Consider the following 25,911-nt stretch of genomic DNA (forward strand, 5'->3'; position numbering starts at 1 on the left):
AATAAGCAGTTAGCACAGCTTCTGAAATAGTGTGACAAGATTTTTACAAGCCATCGAAATACTCTGAAAGGTCTCATTAATGCAAGTTTGCCACAACCAGCAGGAGTGATTTATGTGCCCTTGTAAAATGTTCCCCTGCAGGTCAATAACAAAACTACAACTGACTACTACAAGAACAAGAGGGCCTACGTGAAACGTGCTGCTGATAATTCAGTTACTACTTCAGGTCCAAAGTTCTTTTACTTGCATTCAATCAAGTTTGACTCATTAGGAGGTTTATACTGAACAGGTGTATAACAACACCTAACAGCAATAACTTGTGTAAATACAAGAATTCGATCAATCAGATCAAATTATTACATGTAAGCTGCCCTGTACAAACTGTGTACTTAGCACAGGCAAATTAGATGCTTACTTTAGCACACATAGATTGCACAGGGTTTAACTAACACACACACACACACTCAGTATCGCCAGCAACTAAAATCCTTGTCCTGCCATTTCTGTAAGTCGTGAGCTGACTGGGTCTATTTTTATACTTCTCACTTTTAACTCCAAACCAATATAAACCTGCTGTCAAACTCACTTACTGCATCTATTCAAACCGTACCAGACAAAATATTTACACAAACTAGCTGAAATCCTTTTAAAACAGTTTGTTAGGCTGTAACAGGAAAACATGAAGCTAAAGTCTGTGCTGCTGCTTACCCGTCTCGATGTCAACTCACTGAACACACCCCTCAAGTCATTCTTCCTCCCGTAATTAAAGGGACACGGACTAACCTGCGAGCTGTAACAGTCAGTCTATGATTGGTTGTTAATTATCAAGGGTGCTGGAGCTGAAACATCAGCCTTAGTAATAAAGTTTTCCGCACAGCTCACACAACCCTGAGTTTACCTGTGGACCTTAGGCTTGTGTGTTTCGTAGGTTTCAGTTCAGTTTCAGTCTCTCAAATAAAGTGGAATATTACCTGAAACATTTTAAATACACAAACCGTCAACAATATGTCACCTTATGTGGAACTGTCCTCCTGTGTGACCTGTCTGCACCCTTTTGAAAACTAGTTTCTTAATTCACAAAGTTAGAAGTATTGTGAACGTTAACATGAAAAATGTAAAAAAAAAAAAGAAAGAAAGAAAGAAAGAATGAAAAGCAGCAACTGTGACTTTAATCTTATATGCCCAAAAAATTATGATACCAGAAACTATTATTCATGAATTAAACTAGTGGACTAAGCATGGACTCTTTAAGGGGACTGAAATAAAAACTACAAATACTACACTGATATACTATGCTGTGCATAAAAACACCCTACCATACGCAAAATCCAGTGAACTCACATTTAGGGGATGTTTACGATACGGTGCACCATACTAACAGATCCACTCGAATACTGCTAATGAACGTAGCTAGTTAAGCTTGCATTGTTTTTCCACATGTTTAGGGGGGTGCACCGTTCCTGGAAATACTGCAATACCAGGTCGATGCGTGGAGTGGACGGAGCAAGCCCCTATTCCATCTCCCTGCTCCAAAAATCAATTTAATATATGGTCCCCGGGTAGGGGACGTATCAGATATTAAACTGATAAGAACAGATTTTTTTTCTTTTTTATTTTTACTTACAACACCATCTTACATTTCCATTTGCTCAACATTCCATTGAATACTTTTCATATTTCACAAAAGCATCTTTTACATCATTCATAATAATCCTTCCACCTGTCCTTAATCGTGTCTATTCCCCATCTTTGTAATTCATGCCGATATATCCCCTCAAATTCCCTCTCTATATCCTTTATTGTTCCCATCTCTTTCCATTCATACCCCCCCTTTATATACCCCTGTCTTGCCCTCCATATCTTAAGTTTTATAATTGATAACAACATACAACGTATTTTATTTTCCTCCTTCTTTTTATCCTTAGGCCTAAGATAAGTTATTTCCTCATATGTCAAAGCCTCTAGTCCCTTATACCTCCTCTTCATTCCAGCCCATACCTTTTTTGCATATTTGCACCCCCATAGGACGTGTTCAATCGTTTCTTCCTCTGTGCAATTATCCCTCGGACATTCTTTTAACTTCCCCAAATTATGTGCATACATCGTAGTCCTTACAGGTAATTTCCTATGTAGGTGCATCCAATTAAAATCTTTCAAAACATTCTTATAACTCTTATCCTGTGCGTATTCCCAAACTTCCGAACTCACTATCCCCTGGTTGTAGTTAGCATTCCTCACCAGTTTTTTATACAGAAGTTTATGATTTTGTATTGTATCCACCTCCCTGCACTCTATATGTCTCTTTCCCCACTTAACCATCCTCTGAAAGTATTCTGGTCTTGTCTCTGCCTTCGGCCCCTGATTTTCCCACCCAATTAAAAACCGGTATGGAATAGCTAACCAGAACCATAACAATATCTGACATTTATGAATATATGGCTTCTTTAACAGCGTACACACATTTGCATAAAAAATCGTATCTAACTTTAACGGAATGTTCGGTACCCCTTTTCCCCCATCGGCAACCTCCTGATACATTTGTACTCTCTTTACGTACTCGTAACCTCCCCATATAAAGTTAAATATTCCCCTCGTTATTTGTGCTCTAAATACTTGTGGCATCGGGAACACATAGCCTAGATACAATAATTTCGGCACCACCTCACTCTTTATCACTAACACCTTCCCAGTAATTGTAAGCTTCCTCATTTTCCATAGTCGTAATTTCCTTTCCACCTCTGCCATCTTCCCCTTCCAGTTCCAAATAGCATCGCCCTCCTTATTCCCAAAAGAAATTCCTAGAATGTCCATAGGACCTTCACACAAAGTATAATCACAAATATTTTCCCTTCTACCTTCCCACGTCCCCAAGTACTTATATTTTGTCTTTTCCTTATTTATTTTTGATCCTGTAACTTCTTCATATATTTTTAATATTTCCACAACTTCTCTTAAACTGTCGTCGTCCGCTAAATATAGTATAGTATCATCCGCATATTGAGATATTTTCAAACATTCCCCCCCCGGCATCATTATCCCCCTCACTCTTTTATTCTCCCGAATTGCACAAGCCAATGGTTCAGCATATAATACATAGAGTACCACCGATAACGGGCACCCTTGTCTCAACCCCCTCGCTTGATGAACTTTTTCCGTGAGGAACCCGTTCAATTTGATTTTTGAATATATCTCTTTATAAAGGATCCTCACCCACCTTATAAATTGTTTTCCCAAGCCCATCTTAGTCATTACCTCCCACAAAATTTCGTAATCTAGCCTATCAAATGCCTTTTGTTGGTCTAAACTTACACAGATTGCCGCCATTTTTCTATCCTTTACATATGCAAGTATGTCCCTATGTAATTGTATATTCCATGAAATTTGTCTCCCCTTCACCCCACACGTTTGATCACTTCCCACTATATCCGACATTACCCCTACCAATCTATTTGCAATTATCTTACTTAAAATCTTATAATCTACGCATAACATAGTGAGCGGTCTATAATTATCAAGTAAATGAGGATTCCCTTTCTTAAATAATAACGAAATCACACCCGTCCTCATACTCTCCGCCATCTCTTCCCCCTCTAATATTTCTTTAAAGACCTCCAACAAATGTAACCCTATCACTCCCCAAAATACCTCATAAAATTCTTTCGTTAATCCATCTATTCCTGGTACCCTATTTACCTTCATTCCCTTTACCACCTTATATGCCTCTTCCATCGTTATTTCCCTTTCCAGAAACTCCCTATCTTCCTCTACTAATCTCCTCTTTAATGACCCCAAAAGAACATCTCTTTTTTCTGTCCCTACTTTTTCTTTTCTAAATAAATCCTCGTAATATTCTTTTACTACCCCCAACATGCTTTCCCTCCCTATAATCTCCTTCCCATCCTTTTCCAATTTCTCTATAACCCCCCTTTTATCCCTACTTTTCATCTTTTTAAAAAAATATGCGGAACACCTTTCATCTTCCTCATACTCTTTCTGTTTTAATTTATATGTTTCTGCTCTTGCCTTCCTCTCTAATAACTCTTCTTGCCTCACCTTTAAGTCTTCAATTTTCAAATCTACATTTTTTTCCTTCCCCTCCTTTTGTATAACATAAATATGTTCTATCTCTTTTTGTAACATATTAAATTCTTCTTTTCTATGTTTAGATCTATCTGTACAATATTCTATCGTAAATTTTTTTATCTTGCATTTTACATCCTCCCACCAATCCCCTTTTTTTCCATAAAGTTCTTTTACTTTCACCCATAAAGGGAAGATCTCTAAAAATTTATCCCTATAATCTTTTTCCTTTAACACCTCATTATTTAATTTCCAATATCCCTTCCCGTATTCCATCCCTTCTATCTCCAAATCCACCTCTACCGCCTGGTGATCCGTGAGTAGAACCGGAATCGTTTTTCCCCCTTTAATTTTACACTTTTTATCTATCAAAATATAGTCCAACCTACTCTGTACCCCCCTTGTATTCCTCCATGTATACCCTACTTTTTTCCCCAGAAGTCTGCCCATAACATCCGTTAACCCGTATTGTCTTATAAATGTCTTTAATGGGAGAGAAAATTTTTCTTTTTCTAAAGATACATTAAAATCCCCTCCCACTATAATATTTTTCCTTGTAATAAAACAAGTGTCCATCGACAAAAGGAGTTCTCTTCTTTGTTTTGGATCCACATGTGCATACACATTTATTATCCGGCTTTGGACCCCGTTTTTTTCTACATCTACCACCATCACTCTTCCCTGTATCACCGTATAACTTTCTTTTATTTTTATACTTTTATTTCCACACAACACTCCCACCCCTGTCCCATATACTCCTCCTATACTCCATGCCGATTCACCCCCCCTCCACTGCTCCGAAAAAATAACAACATCCTTCTCGTCCTTCAAATGTATCTCCTGTAATAAACATACATCAAAATTATAAAACAACAGAAATTCATATACCATTTGTCTTTTTCTGGCATTTTTTAACCCCCTTACATTTAACGTAATTATTCGGAACCTCACCATTTTGTAATAAAAAAAGGGGTATCTATACACCTAAGCAGAGGGCACTTAATAATTTTATAACAAAGAAACAAAAGCAAAAACAGATACCATCTCCTAGTTGTCTTTTTGATCTTCATATCCCCTGAAAAAAAGGAAAACTTTACAAAATTAGAGCCGAAAAAGAAAAAAAAAGAAAAACCTCTGTCGTCCATTTTCCCCTCCCTTATTAGTCCATGTTGACTTGCGCCAGCAAATTTTTTATAAATGAATCTTCCGATTTTTCTTCACTTTCTACTTCTTCTTCTTCAACGTCTCCATCACTCGTTAAATCACTCATTGGTGTGTGCATGCATTCAGTCTGCGTCCCTCTCAACACATACGCTCCCATCTCCCCTCCCTCTTCCATCCGCTCTCCTTTACCTTCTTTCAAATTAGTCTCTCCTGGAGAAACTCCCGAGCTCACTTTCCTACGCCTTTTGGCCGACTTTCTTCGTGGCTTAGCTGCCACTTCCCATATTTGTCCTTCTTCGCACTGCTTCTCCCCATTTTTCTCCCCCATCTTATCGCCTTCTTCTTTTCCTTGTTCGGCCCCATCCTCTCCCCCCCCCCCTTCTTCCTCATTAGTCTGATTCCTTTCTGCTGGTGGCGCCTCTTGTGCGCTTTCCCCAATATTTGTTCCTATATCCGTTTCTTCATACCGCTCTACCTCGGTCCCTGCTTTAGCTGCTTCCGAATATGATCTGGGCCTAGTGCAATCTCTTGCCCTATGTGTATCTGAGCCACATAAGTGACACCTTCTAGGCTCTTTGCAGTCTCTTGTGATATGGCCATTTTTCCCGCAGCTCCTACACCTCACCTGCTCACAATTGTCTGCATTATGTCCCGTACTGCCGCATTTTCTGCATGCTTGTGGCTGTCCTGCATACACCAAAAAACCTCTGTCTGCTCCGATGGAAAACACTGCAGGCGGGTGGCAGTATCCATCTTCCGTTGTCATATCCATTTTAAGTTTTACCCGAAACTGTCTTTTTCCAGTCCATAGGCCTAGCCCGTCCTTTATTTTTCGTACCCCTGGGAGCACTGTAACGTACCGCCCCAGGAAGTACTTAATGGTCTCTTCTGTAACCCAGGGATTATACATGTGCACCGTTAAAATCCTATAATCGTTCCTGTATAACGGGGTTACCATATATTTTTTTAGTTCTTCATTTTCTTCTGTACCACATCTCTTTCTCACCTCCTCCGCGTACTCTCCCGTGCAAAAAGTCACGTCATAGTGCTTACTTGCCGTGCTTTGCTGAAGGCAGTAGATTTCCTCTGGTTGTACCTTCAATGCATCATAAAGAATCCTTCGTCCGAAATTAATTCTGTCATGGAAATCCTTTTCTTTATCCATTAGTTCGAATCTCAAGGTATTCCTCGTTCCATACGACCATGTATTCCTCTCCGAAAAATTGGCCGACGTCGCCGCCATCCTACATTACTTCTCGCCTTGAAACTGATAAGAACAGATACTACACTTGATCTTAGCCAAAAGGCCGAGAAGCGATGCCGGGAATATGTCGGAGCAGACGGAGTCACTCCCCGCACCCTCTCCCTGACTCGCGGTCCGAAATCCGAAGTTAAAATTCAACAGTAACGTTTACCGTACAGTTTATGAAATAAACACAAAAACATTCAACTGAAGTAGAAGAACGAGTCGAAGAATCGCTACAAACAAAGTTATTTAAGAAACAATACGTCTTCCTGGTGGCTTCCTGGTTACGTAGTCTGCAATTGTCCAATCACAAACCGAAGCAGCAACAGAGCAAAAAGGCTACGAAATTTAACATTAAATTCCGAATTTACTGATGTTATCCCTGAAACCTGTCAAATAACTATTACCGAGTCCTCCGAAGGTGAAATTCACGTGGGTAGTCCGTGTTTCTGTTACGGGCTGCGAGGAGCCAGTGCTGCCGCCATTTTGGTCCAGAGAAGCCGCGCCTCCTCAACTCGATTCATTTCATAGAAAACAAAATATCGTAGTAAAATAAAGGAGCTTGTGTAGACAAATATATTATGCAACATTTAACTTGTAGTTCATTTAAATTATTAAAATTTAAAGAAAACAAAAATTACACGTTTAAATTTGAAAAGTCAGCAAAGAAATTAAACATTTGTAGCGCGATTTTCCTTCGCCTGAGTTAACTAAGCAGAGTACAGCAGCAATAGTTGCATCCAGTAATGATTGAACAGAGGAACACTGATAATAAAATCAAGTTTTATACGTTTTGGGTACGATAAATCTTCACCTGTGAACTTCTACTGCATCCACAGGCCAAAGATTTACTCTTTAAACGCGTAGCGGTGTCTGTGGGAGAACAATCAGGTCACAAACCTGCAAATATAACCGCGGCCAGTCGGCTCTGAAGAACAAATCAAGTACCAGCAACCTCTGCTAGACACAAATCATCAACAATAGCAAGGACAGACAACTGCTGGTAGCAGAACTCGTTTCATGTTATGTACGTTTAGCTGTACAAAACACAAACACGCACAAGACTAATTTGCACTGAAATATTTCAAAATAAATCAACTAAACAAACAAACGAATACCTAAAACCCCGTTTCAATTACATTCATTTTCATTTATATTGCACCAAATCACAACAACAATTGCACTTTATATTGTAAGGTACTCAATAATACAGAGAAAAGCCCGACAAGAATTTGGCTACAGTAAGAAGGAAAAACTCCCTTTTAACGGGAAGAAACCTCAGCCAGAACCAGAGACTGGTTGAGGGTGTGGGGAGGGCTTTGAACTGGTTTCCAGGAATCTTGAGCAAACATTAACAGAAAACCCATTAAACCAAATATGAAAAAAAAAAGACTGACCTTAAAAGGGACTTGAAATGCTACACATATACAGGTTAATTTACACCACTCAGCCCTGCCCTCAGGAAGCGAGACAGATGGAACACGGTCTGAAGCTGGATTTAAGAAATAAGCGCTTAAAGTTCAAGTTTTAAAAACATGTTTAGCGGTTTAGCTAGCTGCACTCAAACAGGAAAATCCAGCTGTTAACGGTAATGCTAGCAGAGGCCGTTTTCTAGACCTCTCAATTCTTCAGAAGAGCTGCGTCAGACAAAACAAACTGTCAGTGGGTTTCCTCCCTTGGATGAAGACGTTGCTAGTAATGTAACTATTGGCTGGTCATCTGGAAATACAACAAATCCTCCCGCATGTAATATTTCCATCTCCACAGGAAATGACAAATACAAAATAATGAGGAGGTGCTAGAGGGATCAATATGTCTCACTCTTTTGTCACAGGCGTTCCTCAGCACGAAGCACCAACTGTTTATGTTACTCATTGATAAAGAAGAAGCTGGTAAAAGAAAACAAAAAAACCCCAAAAACCCCCACAATCCTTCAGATACATGGCAGATTTTAAAATCATGACCATGAATGTCAGGAGATTACAAAACCCAACAAAGACAGCAGTAGTTTCTTCTTACCTGGCAACATTTGTTTTTGACATATGTTTGTTACAAGAAGGACATTTAAAAGATGATAGTGATATACTGCTGTTTTCCAGAGAATGGGTTAAGGGAGAATCCAGATTGGAGTGAGAGTGTGTGTCGATATTGACAGTAAAGAACATAGAATAATTAACATACACGCAGATGCAGAACCTCCAGTTCCTAAGGAGTTACTAGCCAATCTAGACATACGTTTCATGACAAATGAAGCTGTTCGGCATGAGCCCCCGCATCCTCAGGACCTTCTATCACTGTGCCATTGAGAGCATCCTCACTGGATGCATCACCACCTGGTATGGCAACAGCACCGCCTACAACTGCAAAGCTCTCCAGCGAGTAGTGCGGTGCTCTGAACGGATAATTGGAGGTGAGCTTCCCTCCCTCCAAGACATCTACAGGAAGCGGTGCCTGAGGAAAGCGGGGAGGATCATCAAGGACTCCAGTCACCCCAGCCATAAACTGTTCAGACTGCTTCCATCAGGAAGGAGGTTCTGCAGCATCCGGTCCCGTACCAGCAGACTGAGAGACAGCTTCTTCCATCAGGCCATCAGACTGCTGAACACGTCATAGACACCTCAGCTTCACTACTGGAACTTTAACATTATGCACTCCATACTGTACAGAAATGCCACTGTTTTGCACATGTCTCAACTCTGTATATTTTATTTTATATATTTTATTTATTGTTTACTCTATTTAATTTGTAAAATATGTGTACACACACACACACACACACACACACACACACACACACACACACACACACACACAGAAAAATATTGAGTATACACATCCAGAAATGCATATACTATTATATATTGTACATATATTATTAGTTTCAGATGTAGCCATTCTTGTATTTTGCTTGTTTACATTATTGTATTTTGCACAACTCTGTTGCTTGTGAAGCTCGCACACAAGAATTTCACTCACATGTGCTGTACCAATGTACCTGCACATGTGATGTGACAATAAAAGTGATTTGATTTGATTTGTTGTGGAGGGTGATTTAAATGGCTCAGTAGACAGAGGTAAACATCTTTTGCTGCTAAAATTATTTATAAAGAATTTGCTTTACTAGACGATTTTAGGGAGATATGTAAGGATGATCCTGGAGATACTTGGGAAAACATTAGAGGAATAAAACCCCAGTTAGATTACATTTTTACTACAAGCAAATACGGTCTGCTAATATTTCTTCGTTTTTTGTTCATTCTTAGCGATAACAATTTTAGGTCCAGCTTTCAGCCCCTTTTAAAGGACCAGGAATCTATACTCCAACCTTGTGAATTGGTGGAAACATGCAAAACAAAGAATAAAATGCTATATAATAAAATATTGCAAAGAAAGATAAAAAATAAATAAATCAAAATTGATGTTAAATTCCACACAAAAAGAAATTGGCAATATATATTCTACTGACAATTCTAATGGTGTAAGTATGGATAGAGATTACTGCAGGACACTTTTTAGAAAAAAGCTTGTACATTTAAAGTGCAGAAGCAGGAATATATGCAAATGAAAGATGCTCTGCCTATTTTTTCAGAAAAGTCAAAATACATTGTAAAAGAAGATCAATAAAGGAACTGCAAAGGAATGATGGGGTCATGGCTAAAACAGGAGGAACTATTGGAGGAGGCTGCATCACATTGCACCCAACTTTTTCAAGTCACTTTTGAAATGGGGAGTACATATTTACATTTGTTTTTTGTTTGTTTTGGGGGGGTTTTTTTACCCTTGGATAAAAAAGGAAAATTAGAAACAGATATTACTAAAGAAGAACTATACATTGCTTTGAATTCAATGAAAAACAGGAAGGTGCCTGGAATAGATAGACTGAGACGAGAAATTTACATGACATTTTGGGATTTACTGAGAAGCCATTTGGGAGAGATTATCAATGAAATGAAATTGAAATGAAATTTATAGCAGTTAGGAAACGAGTAAGAGCATGCACACGTGTGATCTCTCTATTGTATAAAAATATTATGTGTGAAATACAAGATATTGTATAAGACAATTGTAAACCGATTAGCTGCAGCCCTGCCATATATATTTGATAAAGATCAAACAAGTGGGGTTAAAGGAAAGAATATTTCATGGAACATCCAACTTCATATACATGTTTGGGCTTTTTAGAAGATAGACATTTGCCATCTGTATCACACTAGATCAAGAGGGGGCTTTTAATAGAGTTAATCATGGTTTTATAGAAGGGTCTGTGAAGGTTCTCAGTCATCCAGGTCATCGTAGTCTAAGGAGCTTGGAAAGAAAAGCGTCTGGACTTCTTTAAGTTGCTTGAAGACGTTTCACCTCTCATCCGAGAAGTTTCTTCAGTTCTAAGGTCAAATGGTGGAGAGTCCCAGATTTAAACCCAGTGGGAGTTTCCCCCCAAAGACGGACAAAGGACCCCCTGATGATCCTCTACCTAATCACATGAGCCAAGGTGTGAAAGCGGGTGTGGGTCACAATCAGCCAGGGTTTCGGGTGAGCTCATTGTGAAACCTGGCCCCACCCTATCATGTGATTTCCTGAGGTCAGATGGCCCAGGATGTGAGTGGGCATTAAGACGTCTGTGGCAGACAGTTGGTGTCGTAAACCACCGCCAACGATTATTTTGATAGTCGACTAGTCACAGATTTTTTTTTTTGCGATTAGTCGACTAATCAGATCATCATCCATTGGACGTACAGCGTACAGCTTATTGCACCAGCAGCATCTGCTCTTATATGACTATCATTAGCTTACAGCTTTAAGTGTTTAAGGTGCTAACTAAAAATAAAGACAAGATGATAGTTTATTAAATTTGCAGATTGTTTCGGTGAAGTTTAATAAACTCCTTGCTATCTAAAATATAACAGGACACCGGAGTAAATTCTCCAGCATCTCACACTTCTGATAATCAGCTGTCTGCTTGACGTTTATTCAGCTGTGTAAAAACTATAACTTTGATCTCAGCCAAACCGATTTACTCAGGAACAAATAAAATAACATTTTGAAGTTATCTAAGTGACTTATATACGTTTAACCTGAGTAGCGAAAGACGGCGGTGGGTTTGAAAACGATTTGCCGGGAGTCCGGTGTTCTCACGGCTCTAGTGAGCCTAGCCCCCGGCTAGCTATCGAGCTAGTGGGTAACAGACGTCTCCGAAAACATCGTTGCGCTTTTCAAAACATGTGGTGTCCTGATAAACTGAGCAGATATTTGAAGTTTACACAGCTACATTCTCGCCTGAAAATATGTTAAACGTTTATTTTGTGACCCAGAAAGAATAATAAGAGTAATATTAAAACTAACTAGCTGCCGCCATTGTTGGAAACTGAGCTGGGCTGCGCTATGAATTCTGGGACACAGCTTCTTCTTCTTCGGGGTTTAACGACATCTGGCATGCTTGTACATGCAGTGCTGCCATCTTCTGTTTCAGTCCATTATTACACTCTTAAATCCTGCTACTTATTCCTGCGTCTTTTATGATCTTAGAAAGCTTCAAACGATTTTGATAGTGGACGTAATCGTGACTAGTGGACTAATCGTGGCAGCCCTATTGGCAACACTGCTGGGGAGTAAACTGGAATTAAACGAAACAGAAGCAGAGACCATCTGCACATGCACGGTACAGAGGTAGGGGGATCAGGTAGATCTGATCCCCTGAACTGTGACTGTTGTTCTTTTTCGTTTTTGTCTACATTATATTGAAATGTTTCATTACTGCAAACATTTTAAGAGATACTTATCATTGCTAACATCTTAACAGATACTCTGACCGTAACTATCGTAAAATGCTTTGAGCGGAAGTAGTGGCCTTTCGCACATGCGTTGTACGGATCGGGTAGTGACAAGCACAAAGTGTGAACACTTCCCTCCAGTCCAGAGACAAACCACACACCACCTAACAGAACTCTATCAGCCTCTAGTGGAGATTAGTGGGAACTTTATACTGTGGGAAGATTATTCTGAACAACAGAAAGTCCTGTTTACTGTAGTACTTTACTACAAAGCCTTCATTCATTCAGTAACCTTTTCTCTAATAACAGAGCTTTCAGAGACTTGATAAACAGCAGGACACTATTATATCTAGGGCTGCTCAATTAATCGAATTTTAATCACGATTACGATCTGAGCTTTCAACGATCATTAAAAATGACTGAGCCGATTATTAGCACCTCCCTCGTGCTTTACTCTCGCGAGGTGGCAAATCGAGCGCACCTCTCTGCGTTTCGAACACGCGTCACATCAATTAAGAGTACCTGAAAGTAAAAGTAAAAGTAAAGTGTGCGTGTTAGTCCCCATAGGGTAATAGTTCCTCTGCATTTAACCCATTCACCCAGTGAAGCAGTGGGCAGCCGCCAGTGCAGTGCCCGGGGAGCAGTGTGTAGGGACGGTACCTTGCTCAGGGGTACCTCAGGGTAGCCGTTCAGTGGAGTCGAACCCCCGACCTTCCGATCATGGGGCCACCACTCTACCTACTGAGCTATCCCTGCCCTGCAGGAGGAGAGCTAAGCAGACGTTATTTGGAGAGGAGAGGATAATGGCTGCTAAAGAAAGAATGCCGTTGGTTGAAAAGCGAGGTAAAACTACTTCAGTGGTGTGGAAACATTATGGGTTCGCGGAGTCCGACGTGGATCAAGTCGATATAGTGTGTAAACTTTGCTACGGTGTTGTAGCTGCACCACAGGGCAACACTACAAATTTATTCAATCATTTGAAGACAGCTCACAAAGTGACATACGATCAAACAATGAAGGAGCATAGAGAAAAACCCTCAACAACACATGCTTCATCCTCACAGACCTCCATTCACGCTACCATGTACAACGCGACTAAATATCCCACCAGCTCCCAGAGACACAAGGAGATAACAAAAGCGGTAACGTTTTTCCTCGCCAAAGACCAATGCTCAATTAACACAGTGGACACCCCCGGCTTTAAGAAACTAATCCACACTTTGGACAAACGGTATAACTTGCCATCTCGTCACTATTTTAGTCGAGTGGCGATTCCCGCTTTATATGACGAGTGTCATGATGGTGTCGCAAAGGAAGTGGCTACAGCCCAATATTTTGCCACCACAATGGACTTGTGGTCAAGCCGCACCCGTATTTGAGCCTCACGGTACATTTCATTGACATGGATTTCAACATGAAAACGAAATGTCTCCAGACATCATTTTTCCCAGAAGACCACACGGGGCAGAACATAGCTGCAGGTCTGAAACAAGCACTGGCTACGTGGGATCTGGAGGAGCGTAAACTCGTCTGTATAACCACAGACAACGCTGCAAATGTCATACTGGCTGCAGAACTGAATGGCTGGATGAGGCTCCAGTGCTTTGGGCACAGATTACATTTGGCCATAGGTGAGTAGGCCCAATTCCTACTGAATATGATGCATAATGTGATTTTCTTTCAACAAGTATACAACATAATGCTTCGAATGAATATAATAAATAAAAAACAATTTAAATTCAGAGATACTTTTATTCATTCTCACAGTCATACACATTTTCTATGAATTATACAAACACATAAATAAGCTACCATCACTTTTTCTTATTCATTCACACTCAAGGAAATGACAATCATCATCCTGATAATGCTTGTTTATATTTTTTATGTTTTTATAGAAAGAGCCATGAAAGATCACAGGATTGAGCGTGCAGTGGGGGTCTGCAAAAAAGTGGTCAGCACCTTTTCATTCAGTTGGAAAAAAAAGAGAGAGCTGAAAAGGGCACAGATAGACCTCAAACTGCCAGACCACTCCTTAAAGACTGAATGTCCAACCAGATGGGGATCTAGGCAGGCCATGGTTTCCAGAGTCCTTGAGCTGCAGAAGGCCATTGCCCATGTCCTCTCCCAAGACAAAGGAACCAGGCACCTCATCCCCTCATGGCAGGACATTCATGTCCTTGAGGCCATCAACAAGACCTTGGGACCTCTGGTTGAATTCACTGATGCACTTTCTGGAGAGAAATATGTGAGTGTGTCTTTAATAAAACCAACACTCCACCTATTAACAACTCAATCTTGGCTGAGCAAGATGATGACTTTATGAATTTATAGTAATTATTTAAGGATTGTATTTTAGAATGCCAAACCCGAGACAGATAAAACTGGTTCCTCGTTCTGTGTTGCTGTCATTTTATATTTGTCCCATTAAAGGAGGCTGCAGTGATGGGGACACCCGTTGGTAACACGGAGGTTGCTGATGATGGTGCATCAAACCAAAAGAAGAGAAAAAAGGGCCTAAGCAGCTTCTTTAAGGCCCCTCACAGCACAGCTCCAGGTGCAGAACATGCTATTCAACTGGACCAGGCCATAGCTTTTGAGCTTCAGGCCTACCTCCAGGCAGGGACCCTGGACACAGAGGAAGACCCACTGGGGTGGTGGAAGCTATCACAGAACCTCTTCCCACGACTCTCCATCCTGGCAAAGAAATATCTTTGCATCCCAGCCACAAGTGCCTCATCAGAAAGGGTCTTTAGTACTGGTGGAAATGTTGTCAACTGCCTGCGTGCATCCCTGAAGCCTGATCATGTCAATAGGCTGGTGTTTTTGGCTAAAAACCTTTGAAAGGTTGCAGGAACCATGTTTTGTTGAGCCATTTTGAGATTGTATGGGACTCGGGCCTACTAGTTTTTATTTATTTCTTATAAAAGGTACTACTTTCAGTGTTTAATTTTATTTTTGTTCAGGCAGCAACTTTAGTTGACATACCTCAATGTCAGTTTGATGCAATTGTGCATTGTGTGGCTACACAGCTTGCCTTGATGTTTGGTTATTTATATGCATAAATATTATGCAGTAGTTTGAAGTTCACTAAACATTAATGTTTACATTTTTTTTTATATTGCAAACATTTGCACGTAGTGATGGGACGTTCTGTATCGAGGCTTCGGAGCGTGTGTCGAGTAATGGAGGGGGCGTTTCCGCGAAGCGCGTATCGAGGCTTGCTTCATTTATGGGAGGAGCTGAAAATGATGACGTCCGAAGCCTCGCTGCCCGGCTGTACCACGTGACTGGTTCATGAAGTGGTTCGAACTTTGCCGCGAGATATGACAGCGATATAAACCCCTCAGACTTCATTCAAAATGTGGGTGTTTGATGGAGAGTTGCGGTTAGAGAGAGTTTGGAGACAGTTTGGAGGTTTATGAGAGTGAGGAGAGAAAGTCAGGAGAGAATGGAGCCAGCTAAGAAGAGGAGGATGTCCTCCCCTGTGTGGGAACATTTTGATTTTATTCCTCCCAACAAGGTATGTAAATTTCTACAGAAGATGTATTGTCATGATACTGATGGTGCAATACAATTTATGTTGAGCTGTCTTGACTTTTGTACAAGGTGAAGTGTTTGCTATGTGCCAGGGAGCTGGGATATAACAACAACACCTCATCCATGCTTAGGCACTACAGAGCTTTGCATGAGAATAAGAGGAACACCGATTGTGGAGCAAGACCAGGTGAGCCATCAAATGCAATGATAATATAGCATGCAGTAATGTTACTAAATGATATAACAATATTATACAACTGTAATAAGTTACGTGTGTGATATTTATATTTTTGCTTTGTCTTTATTGTCTTTCCTCAGGAGAACAATCTCAAATAGATGAAGACCTGGTCAGCATGGTGATTGAGGACTCACAGCCATTTAGCATTGTGGAGGACAAAGGATTCAAAAGATTTGTTAAATCATTAAATCCCAGCTATGTTCTCCCCACTAAAAAGGTCATAAAAGCAGTGAAAATTTAGTTTTTACAGAATAAAATGTGAACAGGCAGGACTGAGGCTCAAAGCCTCAGTGTGTAGCTGTCCATACCTCAACGTTACAAAAGCACAACCACTGTCCACGGTTATCAGAATTTGCACATTATTTTATATTATTTTTTGACAATCTTTAAAGCAATTATTCAATGCATTGTTATTGTTAAATAAATATCGTGAAATAATCGTGATCTCAATTTCATTGGTAATAATCGTGATTATCATTTTTGCCATAATCGAGCAGCCCTAATTATATTTGTTTCTTCTATTTCCTTTGAACATGTGATCAGGGGAGAGCGCGAACGCAGTCCCCCACTACCAGAAATTATGCAGTCGAGATTCCCACATTTGGGGAATTCGCAGGGGTCAGCACAACCGGAGTGCAATGGCTGAGCCTCGCCCTGGGTGAACCACCTTCTTGATCATGGTATCTCCCCTGCCAGGTAAGTATGAGTTGTTCACCTCACACATGGGGGACTCTTTCACACACAAATCCTGCACACTCACGGTGCTCACAATCTCACAATCAACACAAACACAGCCTGCAGGAGGCTGGGACTACACACTATTTATATACACAGGAAGGAGCTTCCAACAGAGCCACATCAGGTTATTTAGTTTAAAATATACGGGGAGTCTTTCCCATCATGCATTGCTGCATCTGCACAACAAAAGCTAACTGAAAGATCAACATTTTTCATCCATTTAACCTCCTTAAATCCACCAACAAACCAACAGGAAGTTCAAGTAACTCCAAGTTGAATCAAACTGCAGCTGAAAACTGTTTGATTCACGTCTGATGTTTAGAAAAAAGGAAAAAAACGCATAAAGCGCACACGTTTTCTGCTAACAGCACAACCACTTCCTGTTCCTTTGTTATGTGCTGCTGAACAGTTCACTCTCCTCCTGCTGCTGCCCCCTACTGTCCCGGAGCAGGAACAACACTGTTTATTGCACACACATATTCTAAGAGCTTCCTTGTGTGTAAACAACAGCAAAGAAGGAATAAGATGAGTTTCTGTCATAATCAGACTGAACATCCACTCTATGATCACATTACACTACCTGCAAAGCTCATTTCAGCCTTGTAGAAACATCTGCACAGATTAGAGGATGGTGGCATGTAAGGCTACCAGTGGCATGAAGTCGTATATGAGGGACAAGCCCACAAAGTGTGAATACAAACGGTTTGTTCGAGCTGATTGGGCACCGGCTCACACGTGACAGTTTTTTGTGTACACAGGAAAGAGTGAGGTCAACATAAGTTATGGTCTGAGCTGCTCGTCTGTCATAGATCTTTAAACCATTTTCTTTACTCGGTGGTGGCTACACTTTGGCTAACTGTTCTACCAGCCCTGCCCTCTTCCACAATCTGCATAACACACATGCTGGCTGCTGTGGAACCATTAGAGGAAAGAAAAGGGAAAAAACAGGCTGTCTTTCTGCACATGGACAAAAATGACTTTCCTAACACGACTGAGAGGGACGAGCTGCCCTGGATTAGAAAAGAAGCTGCTGTTTGTTAAGTGGATGAACACTCGGGAGGTGACAGTGTGCTCCACAGTGCACAAAGGACTTCAGTGAAAAGACTGTGCAGCACAAAGCTTTCACTAACATCTTCCTCAAATAACACAACAACGGAGACTTCTGAGCCTTAATAAACAGCAGGACACTGCCGCAGTATCTGCTTCCTCTGTTTTCTTTGAACATGTGATCAGGGGAGAGCGCGAACGCAGTCCCCCACTACCAGAAATTATGCAGTCGAGATTCCCACATTTGGGGAATTCGCAGGGGTCAGCACAACCGGAGTGCAATGGCTGAGCCTCGCCCTGGGTGAACCACCTTCTTGATCATGGTATCTCCCCTGCCAGGTAAGTATGAGTTGTTCACCTCACACATGGGGGACTCTTTCACACACAAACCCTGCACACTCACGGTGCTCACAATCTCACAATCAACACAAACACAGCCTGCAGGAGGCTGGGACTACACACTATTTATATACACAGGAAGGAGCTTCCAACAGAGCCACATCAGGTTATTTCGTTTTAATAAAATACGGGGAGTCTTTCCCATCATGCATTGCTGCATCTGCACAACAAAAGCTAATTGAAAGATCACAATAGTTAATCAATTTAACCTCCTTAAATTCACCAACAAACAGGAAGTTCAAGTAACTCCAAGTTAAATCAAACTGCAGCTGAAAACTGTTTGATTCACGTCTGATGCTCAGGAAGAAAAAAATCAACAACAACACACAAAACACACACGTTTTCTGCTAACAGCACAACCACTTCCTGTTCTTTTGTCTTCTCCTGCTGGACAGCTGACTGTCCTACTCCTGCTGCCCCCTATTGTCCTGGAGTGGGAACGCTCACTTTTATGATGTGATGGGGTTAGATCTGAGATTTTGAGACACCTTCACACTGTGCTCAACTCCTTCAAGAGGAGGATGTAGATTTTGATAGTCAGAGGACCTTTGGACTGATTTTTTAGACATAAAAGTTCCACCAGATATTTGAAAAAAACAAAACAAAACAAGACTTAGAAACTAATATTACTTTAGATGACCTGTTGGTTTCTTTAAAATCTATTAAAGAGAAGATGGATGTTTACTTACACCTTCCGAGTGCGAAGTGTAACGCCGGCATTCTTCCTGACATATGCCACACAATTCATATCGTTATAATATCAACAACCCCTCAAATTATATTGGAAGCGAGATGAAGGCCTACAAAAGTTGGCATGCTTATCGGAATTTTGTCTTAAGATGAGTAACAAACCCCAGTATCTGTAATCTGCTTGGAACTGTAGTCACTGGATCAAGTGGACCACGGTCACTGCTGACGTATTTCCCTGATTTTAATTATATTTTGATATTGACAGGTCTCTGTCCGTTATCCCTTACATTGTCAACGAGTCACTTAAAGGATCTCATTTTACATCTTATTTCTTTTGAGCATCTGGGAATATAACTTTCCATCTAGAGCAGGGCGATATGGCCAAAAATATTTATCACGATATATATTTGAAAATTTGCGATAACGATATAACTGACGATGTAATTGACATGAGACAAAATACAACTCCACAAGTTTACTAGCGCAAAAAACCCCATCCATTTATTTTCACTCAAACAAGCAGCTGTTTTTTTTATGTGCATTACAGCTATATAAAAATGTAACAGTGAAAGTTTAACGAAAAGGCATTTCCAGTAGAAATGGGCTGACATATCCTGAGCATAACCATGTATAATATCCACTGAAGTTAAAAAGAGGTGCTTTGCTACATTATACTGTGATGTGCCAAATAAAAAAGTTAAATATGTAATTTTCGGACCATAAGGTGCACGGGATTATAAGGCACATTAAGCGAAACAAAGCATTCAGATAAATCAAACTTTATTCAACTTTATTTATCTTGCTTCCTCTACTTCTGTACCATTGATTCATTAATGCTGTATTCTATCCCAGCTGCTCTATTCCTGTGTTGTTGCAGTATATTATTTACTAACCTTGTATTGTGGATGGATTATCTCAGTTGTTCTCCTGACTGAAGTTTGGTCCGTTTACAGCAGGGCTGCCCAATCCCAGTCCTCAAGAGCTACTATCCTGCAGCTTTTAGATGCATCCCTACTCCAACACAGCTGAATCAAATGGTTTGATTACCTCTTCAGCATGCCATCATGTTTGGCAAAGGCCTGATAACAAGCCATTCATTTGATTCGGGTGTGTGGGAACAAGGATGCATCTAAAAGCTGCAGGACGGTAGCTCTCGAGGACTGGGATTGGGCACCCCTGGTTTACAGCATCCTGCCATGCGATTGCATTTGTCTCTAACCATCAGGAACCTTCACGTTAACTTTTATCGAGTGGAAAAGTGTTAGCGTTGATTCGTCCAGCTTCACTGTGTGTGTTATGCTAACATAGCTGTGTCGCTAGCGATCACGTAGCACATCATTATAAACCAGCTAGCCCAACTTCAGTAACCCTACAAACGTCACTGCTGTTTAGTTTCCTGTCTTCATTTATGTTGGAAGTGATAGCAGAGCTGTACGTTTTAATTTTTTCAGAAATCTCTCAGTCAGAACATGCAATATCATGCTTAGGTAACTAGCGAAACTAGCGAGCTAACTTCCTGCTAGCTTCTAACTTCGTTAAGTGTAATAAATTCTGTTTTCATGGATGCCTGGATGTTAAACTTCATAGTTACACCTGGTAAAGCAGCAATGCTGATCGTTTTATTAAAGATGAAAGAATTTAGACAGTTTTTAACTCTCGGTGATGTTGTTCGTTTGACTTTGGGACATGAAGGGGACGGAATTTATGACCCAGATTACTCCCAGATTATAGGAGCGCGTTAGTCCGACAAATACGGCAATAATGACGGGCTGCTTGCATGTTCTACAAAAAAATGTGTGGACAAATTCCAGTTCCACATCACTGAAGTGGCACCATTTTTACAAACTAATTCTGGTTCATCCGTTTCACTCAATGATCCGCTTTCTCCCTTCTCATTCTCTGTTGCCGCCATGCTTTTTCGGCCATGTGCGTATGAAAACAAAGGCACTGTGCATGCGTGTTTTATCCATATTCTATCGTGATATTACATTTTCTTATCGTTGCCTAACATTGTACCGGTATTACCATGAACGGTATAATATGGCCCAGCCCTATTGCCATCTGTCCTTAATTGCATCCCAGCCCCATATTTCTGCAATTTCCATCTCAACCCACTTAAAGAGTCCATTCTCGGCCCACTTATGAAAATCCTTTGTTGTAGCCCGTCTTGTATACCATAATTTAACTTTAATCAAAGATATCAAATTCACTACTAGCAACAGATATTCTTTCTTTACATGTATTCATGTCAAAAAATCTTCATAAGTAAATAAGGTAAGGCAAGCAAATAGTCTTTTCAGTAGGTTTCAAAGGGATCTAACGAACAGGCAATCCCACGATCTTATCTTCAGCCAAAGGTGAGTAATTAAAAAAATTCAGAGGAATAGGAAGTCAAAATCTGAGAAACACTTGACATTTATGAATATATCTTTGAGACACTAAGGTGTACAAGTTGCTGTAATAAAGCACGTCCAACTTTAAAGGGATATGTGGAATACTTTTACCGCCATTCTCTATAGATTGATAAAGAGTTTCCTGTTTAATATATTCATTACCACTCTAAAACAAACTAAACATTGACCTTGTCATTTCTTTTCTAACTAATTCATGCATGGCGAATATGCAAGCTGGTGTAGCAGGATAGGAAGTATATCCATTCTCGTTGCCAGTATTTTGCTACAAAAAATTGTGACTGGTTGCAGTTACACTGCTAATAAATCCAGCTAGTAAAACGTTCGTTGTTTTTCCACATGTTTAGGGGGGTGCACCGTTCCTGGAGATACTGCAATACCAGGTCGATGCGTGGAGTGGACGGAGCAAGCCCCTATTCCATCTCCCTGTTCCAAAAATCAATTTAATATATGGTCCCCGGGTAGGGGACGTATCAGATATTAAACTGATAAGAACAGATACTACACTTGATCTTAGCCAAAAGGCCGAGAAGCGATACCGGGAATATGTCGGAGCAGACGGAGTCACCCCCCGCACAGTCTCCCTCACTGACGGTTCGGAAACTAAACCGCTCGCCATTTCAGGCCATCGTATAAAACAGCAACCATGAGATCATTAGATAACGTATAACCAGTGTAATGTCGATGTATGTTATTTGAATCTGCTAGCTTTAGCAAATATACCTTCTTCTGTCTTCTTAGACACGTGGTACGCTTTAGTCCAATAGGAAGCAGAAAAGCAAAAAACAAGAAATAAACATAATAAATTTAGTTTACATTCATGACAACACTCACGCTTATCACGCTAAATATGAGTGTTATTTTAACTTAATTAAACGTAATATATTTCTGGTAAAGTAAATTAATGTTTTTACGTTTCTCGTTAAGAAAAAACAAACTTTACTAGCGGTCTCTGGTGGCGCGGAGGGCGAACTACACTCTTTATGTTACATGCTCCGCTATTATGAAAAAAATTAACCACTCGGTGACAAACCGCAAATATTAACGCAAATCTTTCTCTTTTTGTTCTGGCTCGAGTTTTCCTTGCAGAACACCCTCTACATGACAGCAGCAGATACCAGTCAAAGTCTGACAACATCCTACCGCTAACATGCGACAAAGTAAAGTTAGCACATACTTTGAGTCAACAAACTTCATAAAAGTCTCCCGTAAATCCATCTGTCTGAGAACTAAACACGCTATAAATATTCTGCAGGCGCGCCTGGTGTGAGGAAGAAGTCATTATCACGAAAATGGCGACTGTGGTTGAGACCTCCTCACCTAGGGTTGCCAACTCCCTGAAAAATAAATAAGGGACACCTCGTGGCCAGGGCCGGGCAACCCAGTTGTCTTCACCCTTCCCAGTGTGGTGAATTTTCTAGCTCTTTTTTTGTGTGTGAAATTATTTTTTTTAACCATTTGACTTTAAGTTGATTTAAGTAGATGCATATTCTATTCTTTGTGATATGAACACATGGGAAACAAATGATCATTTAGCCATTTATCTTTAGCTCAAAATGACAACATTAACACAGTAAAACAGGTCTCTTTCTTAAACAGAAGCCTGTCATGCTTAACTTTTGAGAATAAAAGTAAATCTTTCTTTAAAAGCACTCTGTCCTGCTTAACTTAAAATAATAGAAAACAATAGAAAGAAAAATATTCTTGTAACTGTGCACATTTAGTGCATTTAGTACAATTGGCTTCAGTTGAGGTATTATTTCAGCTTTTCTAATGCTAATCAGCTGCTCCTGTTTGTAAACCCGCTTGTTCCCATGATTACGCATCATAACTCATCATCATTATTCATCTATGTATTACTTTTATGTATTAGTCATCTATTTGTTGTAATCATCTATCCTTGCAGTTGTTTATTACACAAAATAAATTATATTATCACACTTCTGGCCACATAGCGCTGATATTCACTGCACATGCCCATATTAACTTTTTCCAGCCAGGTGTTTTCCTTTCCCCATTCTTCCCTTTCTCTGAGGGGAACAAACATTGCTGCTCTAATGCTGGGCTCACACTGTGCGATTTTTGGCCCATTTTGAGCCGATTTTTGAGTGATCGGACCGATTTTGGCCTTCATCGTGCGTCGTTTAGTATACGTGGGGTAACGAGAAGTGATTAACACCTCACGACCAGCTCCCGATCATCAATCGCTCGTGAGGGTGTCACCACAGCCGCTCACACTGCTCATGCGCAAACACGTAAACGTCGGTGAAAAAGACGGCGCAGCGCGGCTGTGCAGCGTGTGATCTGGACACAAGCGATGGAGGCACAACTGTAGAACTTTGGAAAGCTCATCAGAGCCTTTTCGATGTGGCCCCACAAAATTATCACGACCACAACAACCGTGAAAATAGTTGGATTTACACTGCTGCTCAATCACAGCTGCCTGATCATGTTTTTCATTAGCAATTTAGCAAAGTTGATGGTGGTGGTGTGTCTGTGTGAGTGAAAGACTGAGAGAGCGAGCGACAGATTTTCTGTTATAACCTTCATGTTATGGAGGCACAGTGTGAGCTCTCAGGTCGCATCAGAGCATCGGGCGGTATAGTGTGAGACTACATCGTGACCTACCAACGTCTAACCCCTGCGAGTCAATCGTGCAGTTTGAGCAGGAGCTGAATAACGTGACTGAAAAAATCGCACAGTGTTTGCCCAGCTTTAGGTGTACTGTCGTCCGAGACTTGCACCGCAGTGTCGGCGTTTGTTTCCCTGTTGGCCATGCTTCTTGTTGTAGTCATCTGTTGTCTTCCGGTATTTTCTCCGCAAGCGACCTTTCCTCGACCAATGAGATGAGCGGTAATCTGAATTGTCATACTCGAATTGTCATAAGTGTGCTGTCAGCTCATTGGTCACAAAGCAGGAGAGGGGCTGGGAATTATGTTTTCAAACAAAGCGTTAATTCCATTAAAAGTTATAGACTACTTTTGATTCTCACTGTATTACGGGACAAAGTGCGTCCCTTATTAGCTCAATACGGGACGTGTGCTTTTGTTTCGAAATACGGGACGATTCCGTATTTTAAGGGACGGTTGGCAACCCTATCCTCACCCCACAAATCCATGAAGAGCCGTGAGTTGGTAAACCCAAACAAACCTTTTAAATACTACCCGAAAAACAGAAAGGGTGTTTTTTTTAATTGATACAGTGGTCTCAATGTGAATTAATAATTATAAATTATAAAGTTATTAGGTAGAAATTGACTTACTAAAAGTCTCCTCCAACCTGCTAATTGATGCTCAGGTGGCGTCAAACTGTAGCGAGTCAAACTAACGGCACCTGGGTTTGAGCATGCGCACTAGTCCTGATTTTGACTTTACAAACTACACATCAGCCGTTACGGTTAATCAATATATGTTATATAAAATATACTCAGTTCTGACATATAAGCAATAATAGCTGTTAGTATGTCTGTCATGTAAACAGTTTATCTAAAATACAAAGCAAACGAAAAGACTGCATATAGATGCTTAATTTAATGCAGCCTCTTCTCAAATAATGCTCTGCTGTTCTCAATTTGTTCGATCATTATGTCGGAAATTCTAAATAATTTTAAATCTTAGGTTTTCATATCTACGACTAAAGAGGTTTAGTCACTACTGAGAGACTTTGCCATTATTTTTGATGGATTAAGAGAAAATTTATTTAAAGAAACCTGCATGATTTTTATCCAAAAGAGCCTCAATTGACCTAAAAGCTTTGTTTCATTAGCCATAACACTCCTGGTCCCCTGCCTTGAATTAAGGTATTTTATTCAGGTCCAAAACACTCAGATAAAGTCGTGTATTCAGCTGACAAAGAGCATGAATAGTTCTGATGGTAACATCAGACTGTTTAGGTGAAATTAGTTAAATTAGATGTTAAAAATCACTAAAGGTGTTCTAGCAAGCAACACGTGCTGAATTTTAAAGTGGCGGAATTCTGGCTAAAGTCTGTAGTGAGAGTAGGGAGCAAGTGAAAGACAGTCTGAAGATGTGGAAGTATGCTCTGGACATAAAGAGGAATGGAAATCAGTAGAAGAAAGACAGATTACATGTGTTTGAATGTGAGGGAGGCAGGTGGGAAGGTGAAGATGCAAGGAGCAGAGACGGTCTAAATACCTGGGCAACAGACAGTAAAGAGAGTGCAGACAGGGTGGAGTGGGTGGGTGGATCAAATCAATTTTATTGTCACATCACGTGTGCTGGTACACTGGTTCAGCACATGTGAGTTAAATTCTTGTGTGCAGCTTCACAAGCAACAGTGGTGTGCACAATCCAGGAAATATAAAAAACAAAATCTACGAATAATAAATATGAGAAACATAAGCATAAATATATGTACAAATATGAGAATGTGTGCACATTACTAAATATTCATACCAAATATATATACATACATATATATATACACGTGTATATACATATGTATAACATGTGCAGAAGTCAGCAGATGAATATTTTTCAATATGGAGTTTATGTTTATGGAGTTTATGGAGTTTAAGTTTCGATAAGTGAAAGTGAAGTGTCTATGAAGTGTTAGTGGTCAGTGTTTAGC

At 40.3% G+C, this 25,911-nt stretch overlaps 1 protein-coding gene, 4 non-coding genes and 1 pseudogene across 8 annotated transcripts in view; all 6 read right to left on the reverse strand.

The window, feature by feature from the left end:
• The window catches only part of aamdc (adipogenesis associated, Mth938 domain containing), a 26,336-nt gene extending 1,692 nt beyond the window's left edge, over positions 1-24,644 (reverse strand). The window contains exon 1 of one of the 4 annotated variants that reach the window (XM_026191680.1): positions 24,584-24,644. The gene's annotated coding sequence lies outside the window, so the exon portion shown is untranslated. Of the gene's footprint in view, positions 1-708; positions 1,094-6,897; positions 6,997-22,498; positions 22,598-24,583 lie in introns of those variants that run through there. The other 3 variants (XM_026191681.1, XM_026191679.1, XM_026191678.1) reach the window with 3 other exon arrangements.
• On the reverse strand, positions 1,445-1,632 carry LOC113037052 (U2 spliceosomal RNA). Its single transcript, XR_003274557.1, has one exon. It is a non-coding gene; the product is annotated as a U2 spliceosomal RNA (small nuclear RNA).
• On the reverse strand, positions 6,463-6,563 carry LOC113037057 (uncharacterized; annotated as a pseudogene).
• On the reverse strand, positions 16,577-16,740 carry LOC113037051 (U1 spliceosomal RNA). Its single transcript, XR_003274556.1, has one exon. It is a non-coding gene; the product is annotated as a U1 spliceosomal RNA (small nuclear RNA).
• Positions 18,005-18,168, reverse strand: LOC113037062 (U1 spliceosomal RNA). The gene has a single exon (XR_003274561.1). It is a non-coding gene; the product is annotated as a U1 spliceosomal RNA (small nuclear RNA).
• LOC113037047 (U2 spliceosomal RNA) lies at positions 21,668-21,858 on the reverse strand. Its single transcript, XR_003274552.1, has one exon. It is a non-coding gene; the product is annotated as a U2 spliceosomal RNA (small nuclear RNA).
• Positions 24,645-25,911: the final 1,267 nt, after the last annotated feature.

The sequence above is a fragment of the Astatotilapia calliptera genome, chromosome 14 (assembly GCF_900246225.1).
Source record: "Astatotilapia calliptera chromosome 14, fAstCal1.2, whole genome shotgun sequence".
NCBI lineage: Eukaryota > Metazoa > Chordata > Actinopteri > Cichliformes > Cichlidae > Astatotilapia > Astatotilapia calliptera.